Consider the following 9,335-nt stretch of genomic DNA (forward strand, 5'->3'; position numbering starts at 1 on the left):
ACAGTTCAGTTATAGCACCAAAATTCGTCATACTGATAACACCAATGGTCTAAAGCAGTTCCAGATATGTAACTTATATAACCTCCGCTGCTTTGTCACAGACTCAGGACATGTTCTAGTGCAGAAGTCCTTTTGGGGTCAGCCACAAACAAGACATGTTTGGCACTGTGCCTAGGGCATGGCGATTTGCTAGAATAGAAAACGGACACATCAAACGCAAGCAAGCGGTCTAAGTATAAATCACCGTTCAATTGCAGTAGCAGTGCAGCTGGAAGGAGACCATCACTGATTTTTGAAGTGTAGTGCGTGCATGTATACAGAAATGCAATCAGGGAGAAATGAAGCAATAAATTAGCTGGCAGATCAAATAGATATCATAATACAGAGCAAATAAATTCAAGTGCACACCTCGCCTGCTAGTGCTTGGTAACATACAACAAGCCTTCCTGAGGAGCAGTCAGCTTTTATCCGACTGGACTATCCTCTAAAGATTTTTAAGGATCGACTAGAGATGCTCTTACATCCACTAACCAATTGGCTGAAAGTTGACATCCTAAATATTGTGGAATACTCCCTCCATAAAGAAATATAAGAGTGTTTCGCTCTTATATTTCTTTACAGAGGGAGAATAACTTAACTACTCCAAAATATAAGCACCACAGCAATGCAGAGTCAGCTGCTACCTTCTACATTGGAAAGAATATGGTATGTAACATATACTGAAACTGTTCAACAAAATCATCTTTGCCCACTGAGGGATGACGGTCATTTTCAGACATCGAAAGAGCGTGCATGTACATCCATACATATTTACAAAAAAGTAGGAAATATAATACAACAGAGGATAACCGGATCATTTCTGATGGACACATCGTCGCCAAGTGTTAACCAGTAATGACAAAACTTTCAGTCATCATCCTTGAACTCCCTGGTTAGTCAACGAAATTAAGAAACCATCATCCTGCAGGCCATGCGCGAACCGGCACCGGCCCCCGTAGGAGCAGGCGCCGCCCTCCCACTTGTTGCACAGCTCTGTCTTCTGGGTGCCCTGCCTGTACGCCTCTAGCTCGACCACTTCTCCATCCCCCTTCGCCTCGTCCTCCCCTGCCTGCTGCAATCACCATTCCCCATTACAAGATCAGTCATACTGATATGAATTCCCAATGAAATTTCTCGAATTGAGTGTTTAGTTTCGTGAGTTAGCCAAATCAATACCCTATCTCTTCGCTAATGACGACTTTGTAACATGAAATTGCCAACAAGTAGCCAATTCAATACTATTTCTGAAGAAAAATCAAGCAAGTTCAATACAGTTTCTTCCTGCAATTCAATCCCAAGCAAGCCATGACGTGATAAGAATTTGTGTGGTTCCAACTTAACATAGGAAATTCCTAATCAAGTTGCAGCATAAATTAAAAATATCGAGTTGTAAGTTTGGCTTCATCAAGCAACTGCCAACACTATGTAGGTTCAAAGCTACAATTGTCAAGTACAAAATTATGAACACAACCTGATACTGAATGCAATTGGCAAATCGTTTATAGAACGTAATATTGCCAGAGTTTCGTCTGATTTTTCAGGTTTAAACTTTCCTGCTAACCATATAATTGCGTCACAAGCCTAATTTCTCCTCGATTAAGCGACTTCGACTCACTGCATCAGACATCTCCTTTGTTTGAGATACATCCATTTATTTGGAATATTGCCACTTAGCCAAAATGTTTGAGAAGAAGAAACAGGTATATTCAATACTTCTATTATCAAGAAGAAGCATAAAAGGCAAGGTCCCCGCAGGACAGGTTCCTATACAATGTGAGATACACTTAGGAGCATGAGGCTGAACAAAACATGATGCCCCGCTAAATCCGGAATATTAAGACGAGCGGCGAACCAAACACCAAGACAGTACACGCAGAGAGGAAAATATGGTATTTCTAGCTAGAAAGGAAGTGAGAAAACCCCGAGAAGCAGAACATCATGAACCAAATGTAAAAAGCCTTTTAGAAGATCCTCTAATAAATGGCTCTCCTAATATGTAATTTGCCTGAAGAATGAAGAAATCACATGGGATTTAGGACCACTGACCAATACATGAAATAGAAAATGCACAAAATATAAAATGTAAACAAAATTCCCCATAGAATGAACATCACAATCAGTGGGCATTAACTAAACATGAGGCACACCTAGTGCCCCTCCTGCTGGGCGGCAAGGAAGAGGTAGCGGTGGCCTTTTAACCTCTTGCTTAGCTAGGGAGGAGATGGTGGCTGGGCGCAGAGGCACATGAGATTCAAACCTACAGATGTAGCAAAGCCCCAATAATACAATCGCCAAGATGAGAAATGCTGGTTTGCTTAGAGCACTAAGGCCGACGCGTGAACCACCAACGGAAGTGAAACATGAAACAACTGTGACCAGATGCAAACAACCATGGCTAGAGAAGATTTGGTGGAAGGGAGGAACATGCACTTACATCGGTGTGAAGAGAAAACCAATAGAGAAGCTGGAAGAAGGCGCAGCGAAGACATAGAACATTAGGAGGCTCAGCAGGAACAGTAGGACAACAATTTAACCTGAACCACACTGAGAAAACATTCTCCAAGATCCTGAAAAAATCCATGTTCAAATATTAGTTGTCCCACAAATGTTATTTGTTAAGCTAATACAGATTAAATGAAAACAATAAACTAAAGTACCAAATTGGAGTAACATTCCTTCACTCATGGCCGTACTGAATCCATATCCTCTTTGATTACACTTGGTTTGTATCTGCAAAAAACAAATGGCAGCTTGGTGAAGATTTACAATATAATGCTTCGAAAAAAATACTGCATGCATGTTCTTAAATATTGATTTCTAACTATCGAGAATTGAGATGATCTTTAACATGATCGTCTCCCAGATCCCAATCTAATAAGTAGTTTTCAAATAAAAAGGAAACATAGTTTGAACATTTGGTTGCTTGGAGATAAAAAACTTAGTAGTATAAGAGAGGCTTCTCATAGCTCACAAATATCCCGACTAACACCACCTCTTCTCTACTAACACTGCTGCTTCTTGCGTCCAGTAAGAGGAAAAAGTAGATGTAAGATCAATCACTTTCTAGTGAGTTGCACCTAAAATGGATTTATCATCACATCAACTGAAACAGTGCCACCTTGGTTGGCTTATAGATTATCCATAGGCTGTAGCTCCACGTTTCAGTATGTTTTTGAAGTTTATCATACCAAAACATATGCCAACATCACCACATGTGGAATCATCATGCTTCATATAAGAGTATTACCCTGCACTTCCTCGATGGCTATGTCAAACCCCAAGTTCTTCGAAGGCCCCTATCCGCCGCGGCTCGAAGAGACAAATGACAAGCTTCTTCTCAAGCGGCAGTCCACTAATCGAGCATGGTGTTCACTCCTTTGGACAATGATACAAGCAATCAATTTTTGAAATCTAAATGCTCTTTGAACTAGAGAGAGTAATCTTTACCTCTACAATTGCTTGTGTCATCACACACATCAAATATTCTTGGCAAGGGCACATCACACAACATAGAGTACCAAATCAATCTAGATTCCAAAACACCACCTGAAAAACTTGAAAAATTTGCAGGTCGTCATGGAAAGATGAGAAAAGGGGTTAGAAAAACAGGAAGAAACACACCTGTCACATAGTCTCCTCCACAAACTGGGAGCTTTCTCCTCCTAGCGGCTTGTCCATGGCTCCCTTGACGCCTACGGTGACATGCTCCCCGCCGGCTTCCTTCTCGGACGCCCGCCGAGGGCGTCGCCCTCCTTTCCCTGCAGATCCATGGCACTCCTCCTACTTATCCCTATCATCGGCCTGTCCTTAACCCCATGATGCGTCCACCACCTGGGTCCTCCACTCCCAGCACTGGCTTCTTGGCCCTCCCCTGCTCCTCTACCCCTGGTTTGAAGACATGGCCATCCCTGCGAAGGCCCCTTGTCCGAGGACGAGGGCGATGGGAGCCAGCGGGAAGGAGGAAGGAGGAGGAAGGGGGAGAAGGGATGCGGCGGCCGGCGGCTATCTGCCCGAGAAGGAGGAGGGGAGGGGGTGTAGCGCCTATGGTGTCAAGCGAGGGAGGAAGGAGAGGTTTGGCGGCTAGGGTTGGGGCGGGTGTGGGCTCTGGTGCAGCAACCCCGCGAGGAGGATTGGAAGCGGAGCACACGCGGGGATTGGGCAAAAGCCAGTGCCTTTGTGAAGCAAAGGCACAGAGCGCCTTAGCCTAGCATATCAGCCACTCGTTTTTCATCCGACGCACATGATAGGCTGAAGGCAAAACACACTCAGACTTGATGTTTTTAGGAGAGACAGAGGAATGACAGCAGCGATGCACTAACGCTCTCCAGCCTGAATATTTGCACACAAAATATTTGATGCTAAAGATCATTCGGCTGTCAGTTAGTTCGCTGATGTTTCAAAAATCTGACAATAGGCACTGGAAAAACTGACATTCAGTGTACCAAGTTGACTTTATATCAAAGAAATTTGTACAATCTGTATCACTTAACATGTAAAATCTGAAGCAATCAGAGAAGAAAATACAAACAAGGTAACATCATAATTTCCAAGCACTTGATAATCAATAGTTCTGTAGCATAGCACTGCAATTTTCAAGCACATGACATTGAAAGTCTGAAGCATTGTGAATCACATTTTGTAGCAATAAATACTACTGATGATCAAAGTCTGTTACATAATAGGCCATTTCACTTGTACACTTAGGCCAAAAAAGACTATAGTTATCCCCCAAATATTTTCAAAAAACTATAGTTAACCCCCAAAGTACCATGTAACCAACATCTAGACATTAGAAGAAATTTGCACCATAAAGACTGTCATCACCATCACCATCACCACAAGTAGGGGGAGCAGTTAGGAGCTGAGTAAAGCTCTCAATGGCAATGTACTTTGCATTCTCTGCATTTGGGCTTCTCTTGCTGCCATCATTCTCCACGTCTACTTTGGGCTGCACATCATCCTTTTTCTTTTTTTGCTGCCAATGAAAGTTCCACTAATTAGTGTATTAATAGATGAAAACAATTTTTTGTTATGTCCAGATTAGAATATACCTTTGCTCCCTTTTTGGTTGAAGCAGGAGGTTTAGTTGCCTTGCGCTTGCCCTTGTGCAACTTATCAAGCCAATTATTCTTTCTTTTTGAATTTTTGGATTGAACCTCCTTTTTCTTCAGTCATGCTGCTCTTAGCAAGTCATCTCCTTGCTGCATATTTGGGTCATCATTTTCCTGGGCCTTACTAGGTTCATTCATGTCACTAGTAGATGCATTGAGTTTTTCCTCCAGAATCATCCGCTGCTTCGATTTCAAAAGATTGAAATTCTGAAATTTTCCTTTGGGACGCCATCAAGTGGCGGGTTTGTGGCAAGTGAAGGAGGTGATTATGCTCAAGAACTACATCAGTGACTTCCAAGTTTTCGGACTCTCGATCCAATGTAAGACTCATCCGAGCTTTACAATCAGTTCTTGTTTCAGCTCTAAAGCACTTCTGAACGGATTCCCTTTGCCCTTTTTTCCGATGGCCTTCATTGGCACAAACAAATCTGCAAGAGGTTATCTTACCATCAAATTTGCTCACATTGTTGTACCTTTTCCTCACATCAAAGCCAGCACGACCACCATATGCTCTCCAAAATAGCCAAGCCTCCTCTGAACTTTTAAATAACATGCCAACTTGAGGCATCCCCTTATCAGACTGTGCCATTGCACACAACCCAACCATACATGTATAATCAGATGATCAAATTGCACAACAATAACAGATTTTGTAGATGGAAAGTTGAAAGAATTACTACTGCACAGCCTTGTGCTGTGTACTATACTGCACAACCATGTATTGTATACTACACACTACTACAAGTTTTCTGAATTTATAGCTGCAATTGCTTGTGTGTGTGTGTGTGTGTGTGTGTGTATGTGTGTGTGTGTGATCAGAATGCATGAAATTTATAGAAATCATGGGCAATTTGTTCAGGTCATACACGCATGTGCAAGCAAATAAATATTGTTGCCTAAACTGAACCTGAACCTGTACACGCATGTACACGCATGGGCAATTTACAGTCGAACCTGAATCTGAACCTGAACATTTTAAAGTTAAACATGAACATTCAGTTAGCAGCGGACTAAACTGAACCTGGATTACCTACAGCGGCGGTGGCTGCAGATTCACAACGAAATCGCGGGGAAGATCAGGCGGACAACCATCCTCCACTGCCGCACGGCCATCATCCCTCGCCTCCGTGGTGGCGCGACCTTCGGCCCTCGCCACGGCCCCGCCTCGATCTCCAATGGATGCGGTGCGAGGCCCTCCTCCCTCTCCTCAGCGGCGGCGCGACTCTCTCTCTCTCACGGCGGCACGACGCCGCTCAACTCTCTCTCTCTCCTCGGTGAGCTCGCCCGTCAAACCCTCGCCTCCGTCGAGCGGCGCGGGAGAACTGTTTCAGCCCGCGCGCAAAAACGCCTCGCCCCGCCTCTGTCTCTCCTGAAAACAGCTAGGCTGGGGACGTTTTGCCTTCAGTCTATCCTGTGCGTCGGATGAAAAACGAGTGGCAGATATGATAGGCTAAGGCGCTCTGTGCCATCCCTGCGAAGGCCCCTTGTCCGAGGACGAGGGCGATGGGAGCTAGCGGGAAGGAGGAAGGAGGAGGAAGGGGGAGAAGGGATGCGGCGGCCGGCGGCTATCTGCCCGAGAAGGAGGAGGGGAGGGGGTGTAGCGGCTATGGTGTCAAGCGAGGGAGGAAGGAGAGGTTTGGCGGCTAGGGTTGGGGCAGGTGTGGGCTCTGGTGCAGCAACCCCGCGAGGAGGATTGGAAGCGGAGCACACGCGGGGATTGGGCAAAAGCCTCTTCCACGCGAGAACGATCGACCCAGCCAATAAACTCATAGCGCGAGCCCACCAGTCATTGGACGACAAAAATGACCGTGAGGTGAAATTGGGTTTGACAGCAAGTAAACATACAATGGCTCAAACGCTCTACATAACCAGATCCAATGGCCAACAAAGGCACAATTGGGGGAGCACCGTGGAGGCAAGTTGGCTAGGAGCCTTATATGTTTAAATAGTGTAACTCTACCAGCATATTCAATGTGCTGACCTACACGGCTGCAACGTCTCATGTTGCAGACTACTCAGACGACGAATAAGGTGCGACAGGTCGTTGTCGTGCACTCAGCTATGCCGTTGGAGTTGATGGACTCATTTACCTTCAAAGCTTCCGCAGTTATTTAGTTTAGATGGCCTTAGGCCATTTTATTTTGTGTAATCATACTCTCTATGAGGACCTCGATGTAATAAGTGTGTGATTGAACTCTACTATAATTCCTTGAGTATTGTGCGTGTCAGCATTACCAATCCAGGGATGACACTTAAGCATGGAGACTTCGGTCCATTGGGATCGTGGTCGCACAAGATGGTATCAGAGCACATGCTGACAGTAGGACACGACCACTAGGATAAGCCACAGGATTAGTCTTCTCTGCTCATTTCTATTTCTCCTCTATTTCTACTCTATAGATGGAGGACCCTAGGAACAAGTTCACTCAACCCGATGACGACACCCCATTCGGACGACACTTGAAGGAAGTCACTAAGTACCTGAACATCAGACTACCAAGCTTCATTGGGATTTTCTCTGCAACTTTACCGGGAGAGGAGCACTGGAAGATCAAAGTTTGGGTACCTGGGAGGACGTTTGCGTCAACAACGGAGCCTATTGATTTCTACTTAGATGCACCAAGTTGGAGTTTGGGAAAGAGCATGGCAGCCCACATCATTTTTGAACGCATATGTGAAGTATACCACAAGGAGCTTGAAACCACCGTCTATCAAATATGTGGACGCCAAGACGAGGAATGGGAGATGATTCGTACCAGGAAGGATGGATCAATTGCAGCATACATTCAGGAGATGGGTGACCACATTCGCCGATATGAGAATCAGCTGTGCTTCAACATGAAGAAGATGAAGAAGGTGATAAAGAAGAATATCGAATTAGAATAGGAACTCCACGCGATGGATATGAGGAAAAAATTGTTGTACTAGTGGAGAAGCATGAAGACCTGAAGAGGAAGCGAGGACTACCCATGGAGGACCATAAGCGAGAACCTGAAAAGGAGATCCGTTCGGAGGACTACATCATTTTGGATGACACCGACACGGACAATGATGCAAATGATGACAGTGATGATGACTACGTAGATGAAGCTGGAGCATATATCATGGAGTCTTCCACCGATCAAAATTTCTAGAAGACCACTATGTTACTAGTAGTATTTCTTCCAAGTAGTTAGCCTCGATCGATTTGTAATCATAGTTAGATCGTTTGTGTGAATCTTGTTTGATATTGAATGAAGTGAACTGATTGTATTTGTCTCATGTGCATAGCTCCCGAGGACACATGGGAATTATAGTCAAGCTAGTTTTCATCACGTTCAAATGATTCGCGTTCGGTACTTTGATAATTTGATATGTGGGTGGACCGGTACTTGGGTATAGCCCTAACTTGGACAAGGATCCCACTTATGATTAACCCCTATTGCAAGTGTCCGCAACTACAAAAGAAGTATTAAGGTAAACCTAACCACAATATTAAACATATGGATCCATATCAGCCCCTAACGAAGCAACGCATAAACTAGGGTTTAAGCTTCTGTCACTCTAGCAACCCATCATCTACTTATTACTTCCCATGCATTCCTCTAGGCACAAATAATGGTGAAGTGTCATGTAGTCGACGTTCACATAACACCACTAGAGGAAAAGACAACATACATCTCATCAAAATATCGAACGAATACCAAATTCACATGACTACTAATAGCAAGACTTCACCCATGTCCTTAGGAACAAATATAACTACTCACAAAGCATATTCATGTTCATAATCAGAGGAGTAATAATATGCATAAAGGATCTGAACATATGATCTTCCACCAAGTAAACCAATTAGCATCAACTACAATGAATAATCAACACTACTAGCAACCCACAGGTACCAATTTGTGGTTTTGATACAAGATTGGATACAAGAGATGAACTAGGGTTTTGAGAGGAGATGGTGCTGATGAAGATGTTGATGGAGATTGACCCCCTCCCGATGAAAGGATCGTTGGTGATGACGTTGGTGATGATTTCCCCCTCCCAGAGGGAAGTGTCCCGGCGGAACAGCTCTGCCAGAGCCCTAGGTTGATTCCGCCAAGGTTCTGCCTCGTGGCGGTGGAGTTTCGTCCCGTAAGATTGCCCACGATTTTTTCCAGGGTAAAAGTGATGATATAGCAGAAGATGGACACCGGAGGCCCA

The 9,335-nt window shown here is 44.3% G+C and overlaps 1 long non-coding RNA gene across 3 annotated transcripts; it reads right to left on the bottom strand.

Annotated features, from left to right (window-relative positions):
- Nucleotides 1-650: 650 nt before the first annotated feature.
- LOC123069795 (uncharacterized) lies at nt 651-4,192 on the bottom strand. 3 transcript variants are annotated; one of them, XR_006432984.1, is made up of 6 exons: nt 3,661-4,192; nt 3,487-3,593; nt 3,287-3,414; nt 2,697-2,769; nt 2,474-2,606; nt 651-1,111 (listed from the first exon to the last, which is right to left on the bottom strand). It is a non-coding gene; the product is annotated as an uncharacterized lncRNA (long non-coding RNA). The 3 variants fall into 3 exon arrangements; XR_006432985.1 differs by having other exon boundaries at nt 3,487-3,585; nt 3,661-4,191; XR_006432983.1 differs by having other exon boundaries at nt 3,487-4,190.
- Nucleotides 4,193-9,335: the final 5,143 nt, after the last annotated feature.

This window comes from Triticum aestivum, chromosome 3B (genome assembly GCF_018294505.1).
Source record: "Triticum aestivum cultivar Chinese Spring chromosome 3B, IWGSC CS RefSeq v2.1, whole genome shotgun sequence".
Classification (NCBI taxonomy): Eukaryota; Viridiplantae; Streptophyta; class Magnoliopsida; order Poales; family Poaceae; genus Triticum; species Triticum aestivum.